The sequence below is a fragment of the Octopus bimaculoides genome, chromosome 2, assembly GCF_001194135.2.
Source record: "Octopus bimaculoides isolate UCB-OBI-ISO-001 chromosome 2, ASM119413v2, whole genome shotgun sequence".
Taxonomy (NCBI): Eukaryota; Metazoa; Mollusca; class Cephalopoda; order Octopoda; family Octopodidae; genus Octopus; species Octopus bimaculoides.
In genome coordinates, this window is record NC_068982.1 from 86,472,040 (window position 1) to 86,481,471 (window position 9,432).

The following is a 9,432-nucleotide window of genomic DNA, read 5'->3' on the forward strand; positions in this document are numbered from 1 at the left end:
AAAACTATATGAGAAGAAAGTTCACATCCTTTCAATGATATATAATTTTCCATGGAAAAAATTAATTTTAACATGAAAATGATAAAGCAAAAAAATGTTTTTTTTTTCATGTTCAAACTGTCTTTGTCTCCATTGTATGCTCTATAGCAAAGGTTCTCAACCCATTTTGGTCAAAGGTCCCCTTTTGACCCTTGGAGTCACAAATGTCCTCCCACCCCACCCTCACCCCCGGAAATATTTTCATTTTTCAATATACTACTTATTTTGATATCAGCAGATAATGATTAAAAAATAAAGGATGTCGTTTTACATATGTGCTTGTACACAGTCAGGAGTACAGATGTATAAATTGAAATGCAAAAGGATGAAATAATGAATTGAAAGTTTGGTAATTGCATTTATTTCTACCACACAACACTTATGAGATCAATGTGTTGTCTATTGAAAGGGTGCTCTTTGGTACAAGTAAATGCCCATGAAATCATTTCAAACCTTTCCGATTTCCCTTATCAAAGCAGCTATTTAGGCAGGACAAAATGGACCAGACAAGATAAATTTGCTTCACCATTTCTCCAGAGTTACATTTAAAAAAAGACTCATACACATAAATGTCCATCCTTAGACATCAGAAAAATCAAAATTGCAACAAAATTTAAAATATCTTGGTCAAATGAAAGAGGATCATGGAAAAATGACACATAATATGAAATCAATGAAACTCATCTAAATCTAAAAACTCAACATAAATACTTCACTGTAGCTTCTTCACCAAAAATTATCCAGGTATTTTATTAGCTACAATCAGGTCAAATTTGAGGGAAAATTTCTTGAAAATAGTACCTGTCGCCTATGTTTCAACCTCTCAACTTCAAGAAAAACTATGAAACCTATACTGACCAAATTTTACTCCAGCAGATGATGCAATGGTACAAAATGAGAGAAAATAATAAGAAATCAGAAATTATTCATTTTGACCCAGTTACCAATTTTGTCCCACTTCCATATAGCAATTCCAAGTGTTTGACAGAATGGCGAAAAGTATAGGAAAAAAGATTCAAATTAATGAAACATTTGAATATATATGCAATAATCCTAAAACCAAAAAGAAAAATACTTTTAGCTGATGAAAGATGTAATTTTATAATTAAAACTAAATTCAAAATTTGGAACATACCTCATAAAATAAGACCAGTTTTCAAAACCTCACTGAAATAAGTTTAAGAGTAGAAATGTGTGTATGTGTGTGCCTTTAACTACTATTAGTCAAGTCAAGGTCAAGCTCAGTCATGCGTTGAAAGGGGGATTCTCTTTATCTTTATATACAGTCATATTTACACAAACATACTCACAGATACATACATTTTCAGGTGTGTTGTGTTGTTTCCCTTTTGTCTGTCATTGTCCCCAAAACAGCTACAATTCCCTTAAGAATTGTAAGCTGCTCTGGGACTGGGCATAAATTGTTTTTTAATTGAATTAATTGGATTCTCTAGAGTGGCAAAATCTATGGTTGTTTGTCATAAAAGTGAATCCATTACATTTTTTTAAGAAGTCAAAATATCTTTATATATTGAAAGAGCCTTTTCATACCTGATTGCTGGGAGGTGTATTGAGTGCTACATACAATTCGTAGCAGGCCCCCCCCAATATCTAGACACCAGAACAATTGCCCCCACTACTCCCCTATAAATCCCTCAACACCCTGGTATTTTCACTCATTTTCAAAGTTTGTCCCTTTTTTTTTTTCATCTGCTGAACGGTAGCCCTTGTTCTAGTTCAATGCACTTGAGTGCCACATCTCAAGTTTTGTTAAAAATTATCTACGCATATAGAATGTTTTAACTTTATTTTGATATAAAACTCGATGGAGTAGGTTAGATAATCATTACAAAATATAAAAGTGAAAATTTATGATAAAATTTTCACTTAGAAAACAATGTAATTTCTTCAAGATTTTTATACCATAAGAAAAAAATTTCTAGCTAAATAATGGATATGGCAGAAAAAGCACAAAGTGAAAAAAGAGATTGGTATACTGGCACTTTTTGCATACAATTAACACATACTGACGCTAGTTATCAAACTGATGGATTCCCACTCAGCAAATTCAAGGATTTAAATATCAATTTTGATCCAGAATTTGATCAAGAAATGAACAAATTAATTGCTAAGTAAACATATTTCTATGAGAATTTACACAAAATTGAGTCAAGTAGAGCCTTTAGAGTCCAAAATTAGCATGTAATCATCATATTGATAATGGAATCCAGGTAAAAAAGTCACAGGAAGAAAAAAAAAGGACGTTAGCACTGTTTCTGCGTCTTTCTTTAGCAGAAAGGTTAACTGTCAAATTCTCACTTAAGGTTAATATGTCAATCAGTTTCTGTAAAGGAATATGCAGAACTTATGAACTCTGCGCAACCAATGGCCTACTCTTCCAGTACTATGTTTGCTAAAAGATCTAGGTGACCTTCCTATTGACTATACTATGACAGTTGGCCCTAATCTTGAGGAGTTTTTACTCTATGATAACGGACCAAATGCAAACAACCGCATTCTAGTGTTTGGTACCAGTGATGGCTTCAGACTCCTTGCTGGTGCTGATACTCTATATATGGATAGCAACTTTGCTACGACACTAAATGTTTTCAAACAGATCTACATCATCCTTGTCCCTTTCTGTGATACAGCTGTTACTTCAGTGTATACTCCTCTTCCAAACAAGACTCGTGCCACCTCTGAAGAACTCTTTTTAGGTTATAGTTGATAAGTGTGCAGACCTAAGCTATTCTATTAATGTGCAAACCATGGTGACTGACTTTGAAGATGGTGCACTGAGGGCTGTTCTTGCAGTGTTTGGCTACGACGTAAAGAACAAAGGTTGTTTCTTTCATCTTACACAGTTCACTTGGTGTAAGATCCAGGAACTGGGTTTGGGAACAGTACAATACCAATGCTGAGTTTCATTCGTTTTGTGGCATGATTGATGCTCTAGCTTTTTTGCTCATAGAAAACATTAACGAAGGTATGAGATACCTCAAAACTGTCATTCCACAAGATCCACCTGAAGCCGAGGAGTTGCTCATGTACTTCAATTGTACTTATATTAATGGCTCCTTTCGACTGACTCAGCAGCCAGTTTCCATGTCCATTGATGCCCTGATGCCTCTGGGAATGCATCACATTCCACCTATGTTTGCCCCTCACCTATGGAATGTGCATTTTACATGCCGCTGGCACTGGCGCTGCCAATTCCAGTAGCACATGATCAATGTCAGTGCCATCTGACTGGCCCCTGTGCCAGTCACACTTGAAAAGCACCCACTACACTCTCGGAATGGTTGGCGTGAAGAACAGCATCCAGCTATAGAAATTTTGCCAGAACAGACTGGAGTCTCATTGCAACATCCTGGCTTGCCAGTCCTCAGTCAAACCGTCCAACCCATGCCAGCATGGAAAGCAGACGTTAAACGATGATAATGATATACATATAATTATGATTGTTACCCATTCAATGTTTAGGTAAACTTCGTCACCCACTCACTCTTTCTCACCCCCCACAAAAATGAACACATTTCAGCACCAAAAATTGCAAAGGGAAAATCTATTCGGGATTATTGTATATATTATATCCAGTGATTTTAAGATGTAGGAAAAAGTTATTTTGTTACTTTTACTTCGTTTCACACATACATGCAAAAACTCTAACGTGTTTCTTTATTATTTTTTTTAGATTATCGTTTGTTATCTCTCCACACACTTCGTTACCACTAACTTCTATAACCTCTGCATTTTCACTTATTCATTTCAAACGTCTTTGAATTTTCAATCTAATGTAATCCACACTCTCTCGAAAACGTATTTCTGCAAAATGTTATCTAAAGTTATAGGTAAAGAAAGAAAGAGCAAAAAACATTTGAAAATGAGGGTGGGGGTGAAATTTCCGAGGGTTCCACCCCCACCCCACAGCATAATAGGTCACCGGAATTCAGTCAACAAAAAAAAATTTCCAATGATTCCGGGATATGGGAGGGGGGGGCGGTCCTCCCCTTTTTTTCCAAACAAAAATCAGGGGTTTGCAGCATATTAGGAGGTCAGGGTATTTGATTCCATGCAAAAAATCCGAGTTTTTTTCTTAGTGAAAAGACCGATGGTGGTGGGGTGAAATTTCCGAAGCTTCCACCTCTTTCTGGACTAAAAAAAGATTTTGTAGTATATTAGGTCACCGGAATTCATTGAACGGAAAAATAAAAATTTCCAATGATTCCGGGATATAGTGGAGGTTCCACCCACCCACCCACTTTTTCCGAACAAAAATAAGGAGTTTGCAGTGTATTTGGAGGTCAGGATACTTGATTCTACATAAAAAATCTGAGTTTTTTTTTCTAAGTGAAAATCGTGCGGGTGAAAGAATCAGATAATACCGAATTGTTTTGGGTTTCTTTCTCTCTTTTTTTTTTCTTTTCTCTGTTTTGTCTAATTTTCTAATTTAATTTTGTTAAGGCAATAAAATTCAAGAAATTTTTCCTGAAAAAAAAAACTTGTTAACTGCCTCAATGAATCGCACATCATGAATATCAGTGATTGTTTATTTGTAATAATTGAACTAAAGGCTATTTTGAATTGTTTTAGTTAATAGAAATGAAATTTAATTAGCCCGAGTGGAATACACAATCTCGTCCCGAGGTCACTGAATTTCTTTCCTAATCCATGGATTCTTGTCTTGTTGCTAATCTGCACATCAACTGCTTTGAATTGTTTATTAAATCTCAACATAGATAAAATTTCGAAAAAATTAAAATACAAACAATTACAAATGATATTAATATAAAATGATTGAAAGGCCTTTTTGTTTCTGATTCGGAGTTGTCTTTGTTATCGTCATAATTCTAAATAGAACTTGTAGTACTATCAAAGCTTTTACTGCAAAACTTAAATCACTGAAATTTTGTTGTCGTTAAAATGTGATAGTAAAACAAGGATTTTGTGAAGACTATTAATAAATTTAGAGTTACAAGTAACAACACCAACTATCTCGAGAATTTCCGAAAGCAAGATTCTTGTCCATAAAGTGTGGTGATTAATATTTAACATCAAATCCCCTTTATTGAAATGGTCATTGTTTTAACAAATTTTGAAAATAACAAAGAATGTCGTGACTGGAACATGAATTAACATGAACTTTTGAAGCAATGTTTTATTTTAAATCACTTTCAAACATTGAGTTTTGATAGTTGCCCACCTGAAGACCCCCACACACACCATTGGCGGGCTGTCAAAAAGATCGCGACTGAGAAAGGAAGGAATGTCACACAATCTTAATTCTTTTCTGAACAAATTAAGATATTGTATTTGCAAATCAATTGAAATATAATTTTTTGAAAAAAAAAAAGAAGTTAATTTGACAAACTTTAAATTAAGATATTTAAAAATACCAGTCTGGTTAGTAAATGATTAAATTAAATAATTTATTAGTCGAATTCAAATGTAAGACTAAGATTATCTAAAGGAGGATCAACGCGTTTTGAAAACAATAGGCAAATTTACAACGAAAATATATGTTAAACACATTGATGATCAAACTATTGATCGAAAAATCTAGTTTTATTTCTAAAAATCATGAATTTTAAAGCTATACAGTGTTTCATGTAAAGAAGCTCATTTTAAATAAATGACTTACCTCCAATGGCGTCGTCGAAGTGATATAAATTTTAATGAGGTGATAATGATTAGATAAAAATGTATGGCAATAAATATATGAGATTATATCAAAGTAATTCTATCCATCAATGAGTCTTAACGACACTAACATCAAGCAGCAAAAGACATTTCTTGGTGAAATCAACATAAAAACTCTCTCAAACAAATGTTCAGCGTCCTCTGCTTATCACGTGACAATGTCCTCGAATGTTGGCGATCGAACGTGATACTTTATAATTTATTCTGCTTGCATCAATCATATATTCATACTTCTGTTCCTTTATGTCTCAACCATATTTTGGCTGCATTTTGCGAAAGCTTTAACATTTTCCACTGATTTTGATCTACTAAATCTGTGCTTTCTACTGTAAAACAATTTAATGCAAAAAATTGGCAATGAGGCTGCAATTGAACACAGTGTAATTTAGAACTATTTTCAATAGAGCAATATCCAGTTTCTGAAAGATTCCACTTATTGGTGAGGCTGACATTAATGATATTCAGCTTAAAAAATTTCCTAGTTGATATCTAGAAAAATGTCGGCAGCTCCAGTCGATGAGGGAGGGGGGTTCTATTTTTGTGGGGTGTTTCTGTTTTTTAGAAAGAAGGCTTAGACAAAGTGCTTGGCATTCAGTAACTACTTCAATAAACTCATGTCACCATCGCTGCCCTTATTTCTCATATCAAGAATGCTCTTAACCAGTTCAAGGACTTATGTACAAAAACAGTGTCAGAACAGGAGCTGGTGTCGCAATTAGCTGGCGGGGAGAGGAGTCCCTGCTGTCTAGCGTCTATCATTTGAAAAGACCGGTCGTATTCACATGATCTGGTGGTCTCGGCACTGGAGATGGCGGATATGTATCTCTCTGCTAGTGATATAAATGTAGTAACGCCTGCGCATGCGTAGAATTAATAAAGCAAGCGTTTCCCGCTCAATTCATTCTCTTTCACGCTGGCCAGCGATTGAGCATGGACGTGTGTTTAAAGCTGTCTCTACATCTTTCGGTCTTATACTCGACAGCTCGTTATTCTCACCTCTAAAGAAGTATAACTAAAGATTTGTATGTTTTACCAAGTAAATAAATGTTGTTTAAGTTGTTTAGTCTGGAGTTCAGCGTTCCGTCTATTTCTTTAATATTATAGTAGGAAGTCAGGTATACAATCTAAAGATGTATAACCCACTTTCTACTAAATAAACAAGAGTGCATTTTGCACCAGAAGCTAACGAGAGTATTTCTGATGGTATCTACTGCAGTATAGTTTGTTCTAACAGAAAATTCAAATTTAAGTGGGAATAAATATTACCAATTACAAGACAGGTACTCTAGCAATGCTTTTCCGTAACTTAGACTGCAATAATACTCGATATACATCCTCGACCCTACTGATGATTTGCTGATCGTCAACAAACTTAGCGGCGTTGATGCTGGAAAGACGCTAATGATTCACTAGATTTCTCTTCAATTATCTTACATTAATTTTCATCTATTCTAAAAAGATTGTTATTGTCTTGTCTTTCTTCTCCAAGTCTTATTCGATTACTACCGCGTATAATATTCACGGATGTTGCAATACAGAATTTTCAGCGTTTTTATCAAAATAGGCTGAGTCTAGTTGATCGAGCTTATTGAAGAGCAATTTCTATGTTTGGATAAAAATAAAAAAGATATTTGTTGTTGATTGGGCATGCAAGTCTGAAAATATTCTATGGATGTTTTTCTTTTCTTTTTCCAAATGAGGAATTCGAAAAGTATTTAGATGATTCACGACACCTGCAATTTTTATACTTAATAATCTCGCTGATTTGCATCACTGATATCAAGACAAACTTATTCTTTTTCTCTTTCCAATGAAACTGTAGAACAGTATTTATATGAATATTTGACAAGTTGTGCACCATTCAATGGGTTCCATATTTTTGAAGTAATCAAGTATTATAGGGAACTACATGTTGGCTATCCACCTCGATATTTCTGCTTCCAACTTGCACAGTAGCAGTATAACCTCATTAAGTAGAACTTTGCTGACAATACAGTGGATAATAGTCACTATCACTTAATGTTTTTGAAAAGAAATCACGGGATAATTTTTGCTGCAACGTCCATTTCTTGGTACTTCAAAGAAATATATAAATAACTCTATTAATTATGTAAGTTGAGCGGTTGTAGCATCGTTTGTATTCATGCTACACATGATCTTAGCACTGCTGAACCTCCGAATGTTTCTTTTAAAATATTTCATTTCTTATGGACCAAGTATGAACAATTCATGCAGTTCGCCAGGTAAATCTGGTACTTCTGGAATACAAATTAAAGTAGATTTACAGTAAGCACTAAATCAGGATAGGTCAATGTTCCTCCAGTGCGCTCTTCTATGAATATTAGTGAGTTACAATGACAGCATCTTGCGTCTATTAGACTAATGTTTACATTGGCAACTAATGTTTACACTGAACCCGTCATATTATCTTACAACATTCAACAGCCTTTTTGTTTTAGCGACTAATTCTACTCTGAGCTATTGGTTACCGTCTTTGTTCTTGAGAAAATCGTGAATTGGCTATACTGCTCAGCATCTTGTTCTAAAAACGTGTTCTCGCTGCTCTTGAGAAAATGGTTCTCGTGCTTGTCTATGGACATCTTGTACGCTCACACTTTTCAGGAGGAAGTCGTGTTAGTGCTTGTCGGACTACATTCACTTTCTGTATCGTTCATTGTCTTTCTACGTGCTGCCATATAGCTGCTGCTTCTTTTGTGTTGCTCAATCATATTTTGTCATTTCTTAAATAAAATATGCTTGAACAAACAGTAAATTTAATATAGAAATATTGTGATCATCTTGCTATACATGTTCTGGTCGCTCATAATATCGATACATTTTTTTTTGCGTGTATGTGCTTAAAAAATAAAAAATTTCAACACCTTTGATTTAACAAACTGAAACTTTTTTTAGCACGGTATTCTAAAATGTCAAAATGTTTATAACTATAATTTATATTATTTAGTAAAGGTAAAAAAAATTATTTGGGTGATGGTGAAAATCCAGCGTTTAGTTGCAATGAGATTTTGTAACTTTGTTGACGTAAAACCCATCTCTTTTTACTGCCAACTTTAGCCTGAATTTGACATAGTTGGAGGAGGCAGAAGTGAGGGAGGGAGTGACATCAGGTAACAAAGTGGCTGATTTGAAAGTTCTGTAGTAGACTAATGAGGTTAGATGAATTACGTCCCTTTGCTGGTAAACGCCGCCAGGTAGCGTTGCAGCTGACACCTACATACTCGGTGGTTGTGAATCTTTCTTTCCCTCTCTCTGAATGATTGTTGAACTTTGTCACAAATAGCCACAGCTGTGTAAGTAACCTTAACACCAATTAAATAAATGTCTTAGGGATCTATTTTAAAACGGGGGCGCCAGTATTTTCTTAACGAAACACTTTGAAACTTGGGACACTGGTAGAATGTGTCATATAAAACATCTTTTACTCTTAGTCTTCTTAACAAAAAAAAAAAGGAATTTGCAAGTTATTCCATGTTAAAGTTGTCGTATTTCTGTAATTTCAACCAATCACTGACGTCTATTCAGCTCAATAGACTTACTGCTGGGCGGTCATAAAAAAGGATCTATTTTAAAACGGGGGCCACAGTTTTCATTAATGTTTTACGTAGTGTTTTTGGTACCGAAAGACTTTCAAACTTCGTATACTTATCTATTTTGTGTTATAGAACAGAAAAA

The 9,432-nt window shown here is 34.6% G+C and overlaps 1 long non-coding RNA gene across 1 annotated transcript in view; it reads right to left on the reverse strand.

The window, feature by feature from the left end:
• LOC106868010 (uncharacterized) overlaps positions 1–8,546 on the reverse strand; it is a 23,354-nt gene extending 14,808 nt beyond the window's left edge. Inside the window, exon 1 of the long non-coding RNA XR_001409208.2 lies at positions 5,681–8,546. This is a non-coding gene — a long non-coding RNA (uncharacterized LOC106868010). The remainder of the gene's footprint in view (positions 1–5,680) is intronic.
• Positions 8,547–9,432: the final 886 nt, after the last annotated feature.